Source organism: Megascapheus bottae, chromosome 3 (genome assembly GCF_031878675.1).
Source record: "Megascapheus bottae isolate mThoBot1 chromosome 3, mThoBot2.hap1, whole genome shotgun sequence".
Classification (NCBI taxonomy): Eukaryota; Metazoa; Chordata; class Mammalia; order Rodentia; family Geomyidae; genus Megascapheus; species Megascapheus bottae.
This window is the reverse complement of record NC_143511.1, coordinates 61,106,574-61,119,214: the sequence shown is the minus strand read 5'-3', so window position 1 is coordinate 61,119,214 and position 12,641 is coordinate 61,106,574.

Below are 12,641 nucleotides of genomic sequence, written 5' to 3'. Positions count from 1 at the left end.
CTGTTTAATCGAAATAATAAAAAATTCCCTACTAGAGAAACCTGCAAGTAATATTATTTTAATTTGTTTTTGGGGAAGGGTCATGGGGCTGAACTCTGGCCTGGGCACTGTCTCTGAGCTCTTCTTCATCTCACGGCTACTCACCCTATCCTAGAGCCACAGCCCCACTCTCCATTTCTAGTGATTAACTAGAGATAAGAGTCTCTCAGCTTTGGCTTTGGATTGCCCTAGCTGGCTTTGAACCATGATCCTCAGAGCTCAGCCTCCTGAGTAGCTAGGATTACAGGCATGAGCCACCACAACCAGCTAATATTTTAATTTTCAAATTAAAATTATTTTTTAAGTAGAATGCACATCTAGATACTGGGTAGTATGATAACAAAAGCATTACATCTGAAACAAGCGACTTGGTCTTCTGAACTTATTCCTTCAAACAAAATTAGATAAATACATGTTCTGTCTACTTCCTAAGATTATATAGAATATGTGTAAGTGTTTAAATCTCATAGTATAAAGTAAGATGTGTAAATATATTCTACTATCATTTGTTGGCTTACATGGACATCATAAGAGTAAAAACTAATTTTATTTTTTTGTCGGTCATGGGGCTTGGATTCTGGGCCTAGGCACTGTCCCTGAGCTCTTCAGCTCAAAGCTACTTCCCTACCCCAGGACCAGTGCAATGTCTCTGAGCTTGTCAGCTCAGTACCACTTCCAGTTTTCTAGTGGTTAATTGGTCGTTAGTGTCTTTAGTGGTCTTTAGTGCCCTGCTGCCTTTGATTCTCAGATCTCAGCCTCCTGAGTAGCTAGGATTACAGATGTGAGCCACCACGTCTAACAAAAACTAATTTTAATAGATACATATAGAGAAAAGTGTTGGAAAACCGATTTTATGAAAATGTAGTGTTCCTCAGGCTTATGATTCATGTAGCTAATGAAGAAAAAAAAATCCCCTAATAGGGTGGGAATGGGGGGGAGGGAAATGGGGACCAAGACATGAGAAAGGGTATCAATGTATGTGAAGTAATGCACCTTCCATCCGGCGAATGTAATGTAACCCTTCTATTAATTACAATAAAAATTATATGAAAAAAAATCCCCTAATATACCTACTGTTTCCAACTTTGTTCTTCTATCAAAACTGAGAGAATGTCTTTCAAGTCTAATGTTCAATTGCTACTTGGAAATAAACTATTACGAATATCACTAAATCTAGTCAGACATGTACAGGCATTAAAGTTTTCAATAAGTTGAATTAATTTAAAAATAGTTTTGTGGGAAGTACAGCACAGTGGTAGCACTTGCTTAGTTTTGTGAGAGGATTGGGGATTGATCCATCCCCAACCCCAGCACTGCAAAACAAAATGCAGTTAATGTAATCAGTCCTCCTCTGAAATAAACAAATTTGTGTGTATGTGTGTAGATGTGTGTATGTTTATACACAGACACAATTCATTTTTTCTATTGTAATAACTTCAAAGTTTTAATTTGAAACTCAATAATGAGCAATGAGAATCTGGGAAAGTTACCTGATGTTAATAATTTTCTTAGGAAAACCGTAACAATACATGGCGAAGAACTAAGTGAACTAAAAATAAAAAACTGAACCCACAGAAGTTGGAACAGTAGTTATCAAGGTTACTGTTGGGGTGATACTGGTCAAAAGAGCACAAATTTTAGCCAGGCGCGGTGGCTTATGCCTGTAACCCTGGCTACTCAGGAGGCTGAGATCTGAGGATCAAGGTTCAAAGCCAGGCCAGGCACAAAAGGACCTGAGACTCTCTAGTTAACCTCTAGAAAAAAATGGGAAGTGGGATTTGGCTTAAGGGGTAGGGTGGTAGCCTTGAGCTGAAGAGCTCAGGGACAACACTGAGGCCCAAGGGTAGGATGGCAGCCTTGAGCTGAGGGACAGAGCAAGCCCCATGACCAACAACAACAACAACAACAAGAAAAGCACAAATTTTGTTAGATAGGAAAATAACCTAAAGCCATTTATTGCACAACATGTAGACTATAGTTAAGAACAATCTATTGTATTCTTGAAAATTGCTAAGTGAATCTTAAGTGTGTATTCATCAAAAAGTACACTGTGAAATAATACATGCTAACCAGCTTGATTCTGTCAGTTCACAATGTATACATACTTCTTAAACTATTACATGTGACAAATACATATTTTTGGCAGTTTAGATAAAAAGGTAAAGTATAAGAAACATTAAAAATATATGTAAAATATGATACTGTACAGGATAATTCTCTTTCCATCTTTGTAAGCATATGTTCTCAAATTACTAACAGAAATTCAGGTCAAACTTAATAAATTTATTAATAAAATATATCTGTTTACCATACCAGTCTTGTAGCACCACAGAATATTACTTAATATCTATAGTACACTAAATACTTAACAATACATTCACATCTATTGCTAGACAGAGCTGTAGAAACAATGAGTTGGGTAAGAACATTATGTTACTGCTGAAAATGCTGAAGACTTGTGGTTTTCTAGAGCTTCAGTGAGCATTCTCATGTTGATATACTGGTACATTTGTGCCATCTAGCCAGGCTGATTATTCCTTGAGCCTATTTCTATCTTTATTTATCCAGTTCCTTTCTGGATATCCTTAAATAGACTAGGCACTTCCAATTAAATGGTAAAAATTAAGCTCCTTTTTTCCAAGCTTGAGTCTCCTTAATATTCACCATTTGGAAGAATTGTGCTATAGTAATGGCACCATCTAGTTTCAAAAGTCATTTGCCAGAGCCAGCCTGCATCAAGGCAGGATACCTGATTAGGGGGTGAGGATGAGAAAAGAAAAAGAAAAGACAAGACAAGTAATAGATGGGGTTGGGAGGGCTACAGCCCAAGACTACAGCCTAAGGCCATAAGCTTAAGACCGCAGCACCCATTTATTTCCCGTTCCGGTCTTATATAGTCTCTACAAAACAAGAACCTGTCAGGTGTTACATTGATAATCAAATCTCTGCAGAAAGTGATAAAGCAATAACACATTTGTACCTAATGGTAATCAAGTCTCAGCAAAAAAGTGATTCACAATACCAATGATATAGCTCAAAGTTCACAGGCATGGCGTCATACTTAACAGTTCATTGTGTGGTTATCTTACTCAGTGATGCAGATTCATGGGCCAGCCTGACCCTACACTCGGCTCCCAACAGTCACTGATTCTTTAAGTTTGATTTTCCCTCACCTGCTATCCACTGGTATTCTCCACTCTTCTACCAAACTGATGCTCACACTGTAAAGTGGTCATGTCATCATCCCACATAAAGCTATTGAAGAAACTCTATAGTTTTCTGACAACACTATAAAATCCTTTATGATCTATTCCCCGCCTACCACCCTAACTCTTCTGTATTACCTCTATTTTCCATGTTCTACCCATACTTCTAATATCTTTAAACAAATAATCACTATCAGTTTGGCTACATACTTGCTATTCCCTGAGTATACAACATGGAAACCTGCTTGTTCTGATAGCTTACTTGCACTTATGAGACAGGTTTCACTTTAGTTTTTCTCCAGAAGGTTAATCTTTCCAAATTTCCTATGTGTATCACAATATCCAGCACTTGTATCTATCAATCTGTTTGTATTCTAAGTACTAATTACTTGTCTGACCCATGTGAAGTTATGAGATAGCTTCTTGAAGGCAGATTATATTTCTATTGCTTAACCTTGTCCACTGCATTAATGAGTATTAAACAATAATTTGGGCTTTCAATAATAACTTACTGAACTGAATTTGGCTTGCTGTTAAAAAATCTGCTGAGAGGGCCGGGAGTTTGGCCTAGTGGTTAAAGTGCTTGCCTAGCATGCACGAAGACCCAGATTCGATTCCTTGGTACCACATACATACAAAAAAGCCGGAAGTGGTGCTGAGGCTCAAGTGGTAGAGCCTTGAGAAAGTCCAAGGACAATGCTCAGGCCCTGAGCTCCTGAGCTCAAGCCCAGGACTGGCAAAAAAAAAAAAAAAATCTGCTGAGAAATTCATTTGTAGCCTTCAATCTAACAACAAAAAGGCTTCTTCTCCAAAACAGTGAAAGAATAATGAGCATTAAGGAACAACACATATTCTATTGGAGCACTTCAAGAGTGTAAGAATTTGGAAACCATTTACTTTTAACTATACTATAGATATTTATATTTGGGTAAATATATAAACATATATACCAGAAATGGACTTGTATATTATAGGTATTTAAAAATGATTTTTCTAAGAGTTGCCTCTTTAGAAGAACATATCTCCAATTTTACATTGCAAAATCAGTAAGAAAATAAAATTTGATCAGGCCATATTGTAAAATGGAGCTTGAGTCATTTTATGTCTATAAAATGTCAACTTTTCTGCTAAGTCAGATATAAACATCATGGTATGGGCTTCTTACAGGGAAATTAACTATTACAAATTATTCAATGGAACAAATGCTTCCTCCTATTCCTTGCTACTTGCTAGAAGACAAAACATTTAAACATCGGATTGTATTTCACAATGAACGTACAGGAAAACATAGTAGCCTTCCCACATCAATCATGGTAGAACTCACATTGTAGAAGCAAAATAAACCATCTATCATTCCATTTTTAAATGACAGAATATATTTTTCAAATGTTAGATTAGTTTGGTTTGTTAAAGAAAAAAATCTTGGTAAAAATCCACTATCTTTCATTCCCTATAAATATATAAAGATTAAGGCCTCCCTCATTCTCCTAGCTTAATATACAAATCAGATAATATTCAAAACACTAAGGGTTGTCTTTCAAAAAACTCACAGATATTGGGCTGGCAGTTTGGGTTAGTGGCAGAGTGCTTGCCTAGCATGTATGAAGACCCAGTTCAATTCCTTGGTACCACATACATAGAAAAAAGCCAGAGGTGGTGCTGACGCTCAAGTGGTAGAACTCTAGCCTTGAGAAAGCCCAAGGACAGTGCTCAGGCCCTGAGCTCAAGCCTGGGACTGGCACAAAAACCAAACAAACAAACTGCTTACTTAGCATGCACAAAGACTGGGGTTCAATTCCTTGATTCTACGTACATAGAAAAAAAGCTGGAAGTGGTGCTGTGGCTCAAGTGGTAGAGAGTTAGCCTTGAGGAAAGCCCAAGGACAATGCTCAGGCCCTGAGTTCAAGCCCCAGGACTGGCAAAAACAAATTAATAAACGAATGCATACTCATGTAATAAATTAAGAAGTCATTCTGTCTAAGGTGTAGCTATTGTGATACTATGATAAAGAGTTGGAGCAGCTATTTAAAAAAAAATTCCAGCAAAATGGGTAGTCATTTGCTAATACTTTGCTCTATTAGTACTTGACCCATAATACAAAGAAGGCAAGACTATTTTTGCAAAATGGCTAATGTAAGAAGTAAAAAGGATATGTATAGGAGACAACAGGAATACCTAAAAAATGTTTAAGGAAAAACCTTTTTAGTAGAATATAAAATATAAAATCAGTCATGTTGTATTGGCTACTTTGGAGATAACTCCATATAATGTTTCATATTTTACAGGAAAGTGTTAACGATACACAAAAATCTAGTATATTATGTAAGTCTGTTTGTGTAGTAACTAAGGAAAATACTGGAAGCCCTGCTAGACTAGGTAATGTATGAATATGAACTCTGATCAACATTTTGCTGATAATGTTCTTACCTAAAGATTGAAAAGGTTTCTGTACACAATTTGTTGATGTTTTCAAATCAACCATATCTGCAGAGACGCAGTCTAATGTCCTTGTAGTAAATTTTGCAGTTTAAACAGCTGTTTCAAGATTCGTGTGTGTGTGTGTGTGTGTGTGTGTGTGTGTGTGTGTGCGCGTGCATGCGCACGTCTGGGTGTACAGCTTTCTTCAGCAGTGCTTTCTGTGGTCCTTTTAATTTACTAATAAACTACAAAATGTAGTTTTAAAAACAAAGCAAAAAGGAAGCAATGTTGGTGCTTTTTTCTGAAACAAACGAACCAAAAAAAAAACCCCTCTTTTCAAAAGACATTTAACATTTTTCCAAAAAGGAATAGTTTGAACAAAAAAGCTTCAAAACACTTGTAGGAAACAATACAGAATGTTGAAATAATTCCATAATATTAGCCTAATCAGATGATCTACTGTCAATTTTATTGCAAGGTCTTAGAATTTTCCGTGGGAGCCCTTACTAAACACTTAGTCGTCTGCTTTCAAATTATGTTAAATTTTATAAAATGGTTCCTATGACATCAAGATAAGCTGGTATACAATTAAAGTTTATACAGATTGCTCATTAATTCCTCTAAAAGCTGAACTACTTATATGTTCCCAACTTTGCCAATGTCTGTAAATTTCCAACCATAATTCCTTTCTATGTTTTAGCTAATAAGCTTAGTCATAATAATTTGAGTTTTCTCTAAAGAAATGTGCTTTGTTTTTCTGAAAGAAATTGCTTTTTACATAATAAAGGTGTGTGTACATACTGTACATACATACATGACTCCTATTACTGCTGTTCTTAATGGTATTTCCAAATATGAAGGTCAAACATGTCACCGAATCTGGTTTTCCTTAATGCAGAAACATCCAGTGTGCTGAATAAATTAGTTTCTGAGGTTCAAATGTAAGGTCTTGCTTTTGTTTAAGCATATGTAAATCTTTTAATTTGAAAGCAACTCTTAATAGGTAAATTAATATGTAAATATAAACTGCAAATATAAAATACACAATTTAAAATAACTTGAGGCAAAACTTCCATTAGTATCTTAACAACAATTATGACACATTTTTAGTAAGAGCTTCACTCTATCATCCTGGCTTTCTTGTTCATATCAGAAAATGTACTATGAAGAAGTAATTTAAACATTCTATCTATATAGAGCACAAAAGTTGGTGTACGTACAGCATTAGCTATATAAGTAACAACAGAAAGACCTATAGTGTCTAGTATTGCACGAGCATACATTTGCTCCTTTGAGAGCATATCCTAAGCACTGTGAAAAACAAGGAAATAGCCCATACATATAGTACAGTAACTTAAACACAATGGACCCATTTGTAACTTAATTCAAAAGCTAAATATCACATATACATTTCCATTTACCACAGAAGCTGAAGAAACATTCAATTTACTTAGAGTATCATTTGGCAAAAACCTAGGTAATCCAGAATTTGACCTTTGTCTGGAAATTTTAATGGACTATATATTATGCCAAAATATCTTTCAACAGCTAATAATTTTGTTTAATGCTAATTAAAAATAAGAAGTTATGTTTACCACACTTGCTACCAAAAACTTGGAATGCAGTTGGATGCTCCATGCATTTATCTTAAGCAAAAAGCAATTTTATTATTTATTCAGCTTTTTATCTTAACTTGATATGTGAAAGTGTAAACAATGCTAAGGAAAAACCTGAGAAAATATAGGAATTAATATGATAGTCCAATACCTATCTTAAAAGAAAGAATAGAACAATGTTTTAAATACTGCAATTGTGTATTTTGAATGATCTGAAGCTGATGAGCCTCTGGCTTAGGGGAGAACTCTATTGATACTAACCACCTTCATTAGGTAGTCAGCATCTTATTTATTTAACCCTAGGGTTAAACATTTTATTGCAGCAGTCAATTTGGAAGTTATAAAATTCTTCTATTGGGGGCTGTTATTTGAGGTGTTAGAGTCGGGATGCAGCTAAGAAAAATCAATGAAATCTCCAGAATAAACAGCCTGGCACTTTAGTATCTCACTGGGCACTCAGGAAAGCAATACTATAGAAAGCAGGTTACCGTTTGTGGTAGTTGTATTTTCCGTGTTATCTAGAGAAAAACAGGTTCATCCATGCAAAATGGACTGTTTTAGAAGATACTGCTGCTAAAATGAAAGACTTTTCAAAAAGAAAAAGTGATTATTCCAGATGAAATGAGAAGCTCCAATGTCAACCTTACTTCCTGAATCAGCAAAAATCAAAGCTCTACTCAGAATAGGAAATTGGAGATTTTCTTTTAATTTACATATCTTTTTTGCTGAGTATGTTTTAGCTGAAATATGAGAGAACTTCTAAGAGACAGCACTTCTTATTTCAAACTGTGCTTTCCTATGGCATTATAATATACCAGTACTTGGAATGAAGAATACATCACTTTTATTAGCATTACTGTAGAAGAATTAAGTGTTTAAGCTAGAAATAGCTTTCCATTTATAGCACTTTGTCATATACTCATTAGCCAAGCTAATACCACACCATAGGCTCAGCTGCAAAGTAAAAATTAGCTATTACGGGAACATATCTAAATAGCTTAAGATTTGGCATATTATAAACTGAATTCCTAAATGAGCCTTAAAATAAAAACAAGAAAAACATCTTTGATTCATATATCTAATTTCACGTACACATGCTTATTATAAATATGAAACCTTTGATAAAATGAGAGACCCAATTGTGTTAAGCATAGATAATTTTTGAAAATTATTCTGTTAAATAATTTTTAAGTGTGAAATTTTATAAACACATTATTATATTTCTGAAATCTTATTAAAAATCTGAAAATATATCTAAATTGTGAGAAAATATACATCTGGCGGCTATTTCCTTGGCACCTACATTTTATTCTTTATTAAAATGGTTTTAATCTAAGTTGGGTAAGCATTTTTTAAACAATAAAAAAATGATAATACTTATTGGCTAGAAAAGTAAATTTTGCTTGAAACTACCTATTCTGAAAGCAGTTATGTTGCTTATCTCACTCTTGCCTTTGCTACTCCTGCGGCTTTTCCCCTTCACCTTACAAGTTCCCAAAACGTGGAATGTATGGGGGTTTTCCCGTGTAAAGAATGATTTAAATGAACTTAATAATTAAGTGTAGGAGATGTGCTTTTGGTTTATTCTTGAGTAATATGAAAATCATTATAAAACATTTCTTTTTCATAAACTTTAAAAACATCAATATTGACTTTTTCTGGCCTTTATTTAACAGTTGACCATACTTTTTCTTGTAATCATTATTAGTATGTATAAATAACTTACTTATCTGCCTTCTAATATAACTAATCAAACATAGCAATCAGGTTAACGTATTTAGAATTGAAATAAGTCTTAATTTTAGCCTCTCTGTAACAACTACTCTGCAATACTTAAAATGGCAAGTACAAATTAATATGTATTTAATATTCTCAAAAACTAGATTAAATTTGTAACCATGTGAAAAAAATGATTAAGACAAATAGGACCTATAATAGTTTTCAAAAACAAACCCTCATCAGAGGAAAAAAGGTTGGTAAGTAGAGTTTTAAAATAATTCCCTATGTTCTCTTTACATAATTAAATTACAAAAAGAGTTGCAAACAAGAAAATATAATGGAACCTAATAGCCATTTTTAGGCTCCTAAAACCTCCATAGCAACTTATCTTCTAATGATGTGCAAATTAAAACTCAGGTTTTTATGTGAATTGACTTTTAATACGCACTACTTCACTAAATTAATACCTAGTCTGCTTATGTTTCTAAATTCATTCAAATTTACTACTTTCTGCAATCTTAAAAAAGGAACTGAACCACTATCACTACTTCAAAGTGTTGGTATCATAGGTATGATAATGTTTCTTCTTACTTTGATAACTATAGAAAATCTCCCTCCTTACTTATAATCTTTAGAGCCATATGTAAAGAACCATATATGAATATATTTCTCCATCATATAATTTAAAAGAAAAAGGAATAAAGTCTTTGTTCAAAAGGTTTGCAAATAAATCTCTAAATTAAACATACAGATGAAGTAGTTAAAAAAAATAGGATGTCCCCAGATGCACATACATAATAGTTGTAGAAAACTATAGTGTAGAAAGCTATAGTGTAGAAAGCTATTTTCCCCAACTTTACAGGGAATGAACAGGTAATTCTTTCAAAATTCTTCAATGAAACCTAACTTTTTTTTTTGTAAGTATAGAGGTGAAAGAATGGCAAGACTGACAGTGAACTGATGTAGTCTTACAGAAGCTGGCATTCATACACAGAGCTCAAAGTATCTGCTGTTTTCAATATCAGTATCCCATGCTTAAAATTCTTCCTGCCTTTGTTCAGTTCTTTTGCTGGCAACTAAATGCTTTCTTTTGGTTCAGCCTAGTAAAAAGTCAAAGGACTAGAACATGAGGGTCATCAAGGCTACAAGGTAGACGAACAAACCAACAAAGCAACATTACAGAGCAAAGGAAATACAATGCGAATCCAATTTAAACAAAAAGAAGTCTATATAAAACACTTATAATTATTATTAATAGTAAAAATGGGCTATATCCAGAATGATGGCTTTTGCTTTATATAAAATATGTAGGTGATGCTGGTTTTTAATAAAAATTGAAATATTTACCACTGATTCTCAAATTCAAGTGAAATACATTCTACAACACACAACACATGATCTATTATCCTGGAAACACTATACCTAAATCTACATGTGAGTCAGGGCATACTCCAAGTCTTTGGTATTTTGAAACTACCAAATTTCTTTTAGTTTAAACAGAACATCGACTTCTCTGATTTATTATGTTATTTCTAAGATTTAAAAGCAAAATTAACTACAACTATAAACCTCATGGCAGAAACAACATGCAAAATTACCATGTAAATTATTTTCAAACTTACAGAAGAGAAATGAAAACAATTTCATAATTACTTATAAAATGAAGCTTTGCTAAGTTTTTTTTATCACCTTTACCATTTTATATTCTTGAGGTAACTAACTGTGGGCAAAGAAGTGCTGGGCATTAATGAAGTTATTATTTCCTTTATCAGTTTTTATTGCAATTATGTTGTTAAATTGCTGCCATTTCATTCATTCTCATGATAGCACTATACTTGAGCCAACTTAAAGCATTGAGAAAAATACTTAAAATGATTAACCAGGTGAATCATTGGTTGCTGAATAATACCGAAAGAATAAAATTTGATTATAACAAAATATAACTAATTTTGCCTTCAATAAGTCATTTTAAATATAAATGGATGAAAATCAGTTATTAATTTTCTAATAGTAAAAATTATTTAATCAAGATTTCTTCCATTTTTCCTTCCTCAAAGATTATTTGCACATAATAAAAACATCAACTCGTTAAAATATAATTGTTTTAAATGAAAGGAAAAATTATTGAGAAGCACAATCACTTCAGAGAAATAGGTGTAAAAAAGAGCTATGTAGGAATACTTCAAACTAACAAAATTCTTACTCCATCTTGGAGGAGCAGACGTACAAAGGGAATGTGACACAAGTATTATGAGAAGGTCATTAACAAATCTAGTCAAGCAGGATAGGATCAGTACAGACTGTCAGAGCAGATGCAAGAAACAAGAAATCTTTCCTTTCTTTTACAATGTTAATCTCTACACAAAAGACTGGTAGAAAAGTCAAGACTCTGATATTTCTGTTTTCTGATCATCAAGGCAATCAGAAAACACAACAAAACTTTGAAAGCTACAGAGGAGATTTTTATATGTCCACAGTAAATACAATCTCTATTGATTTTTAGGGTTAAGTAAAAATAAGGTAAAAATATAAAAATTTTGTAAATCACCAAGAATTATATATATGAGGAACTATGATCACTACTATCTGCTTTCAAAAAATGTCTCTTCTACAATGCTGTGATTCTGTAAATTGACAAAATATCCCAATAACCTAAGCCTACTAAGGCCTCAATGTCTTCTTCCTGAAACTTGCTGTTTTCCTGAGAAACTGATTTGTTTTTACTTATGTTTCTTTTATATTATACATGAATGTAAGGTTAGAAACTCTGTAAGGTTAGAAACTCTTTGAAGGCAGAAACTGTCTTATTTTTCTTCCTTCCTTATTTAAACAAAGGGGTTTCATGCGACATGTCTAGGTCATCTTTTTCTTTGTGTTGTTCATGATACTTGATGCTTATGAATTATTTCAATAAATTATCTTAATAAGAACACTTATTTGGCTTTTGTGTGAAAATACAAAAACAGAATGCAGAGTCCCAGAGCCTGAGAATTTTCAGTTAAGGATGTGGAAAACATAAACAAAAGGCAATATATATTCTAAAAAACGGATATAGTTAAGGAGAAAGAAATGAAGAGAAAGAAGAAAAATGTAGTCTGAAAAAGAATTCCTAACATGTGGACAGGAATAACTACTCAAGAAACTTAAATTGTATTAGAACAATTGGGCATAATTTTAATCGAGTATTGAGAACTTCAAAGGAATATGGATACTTTGCAGAATTATATTCATGTAAAAATAAAAGCACATTCTTCTAGTGAGATGTTTATTCAATACATAAAAGGAGGGGTTAAGTTCACCACTTTGAAGGGCAAAAGAGTATTTTGTGTCCAACCTATTGCAAAATGTTAATTTATCTTTATGGAACTCTAGGTTGGGTGCTCAGTCATCATAAAGCACTTGTACTGCTTGATCAGCACTGGTTTCCAAATGAAATGCCTTTAGTTTTGAAGAGTTTCATCAATGGTTATGGTGGGAGGAGCTGAAGCAACAACTACAAAATAGTCTCTAGAGGCAACTTCTAGGAGAAAAGCACCCTTCTTGAAGTTCAAATTGAAAGTGTTTGAGTGAAAGCATGTCTATGAAACAACCTCAAAGGCAAGAGATTATGAGACTCAGGAGATGAAGGATGTTTCTGAAGCAA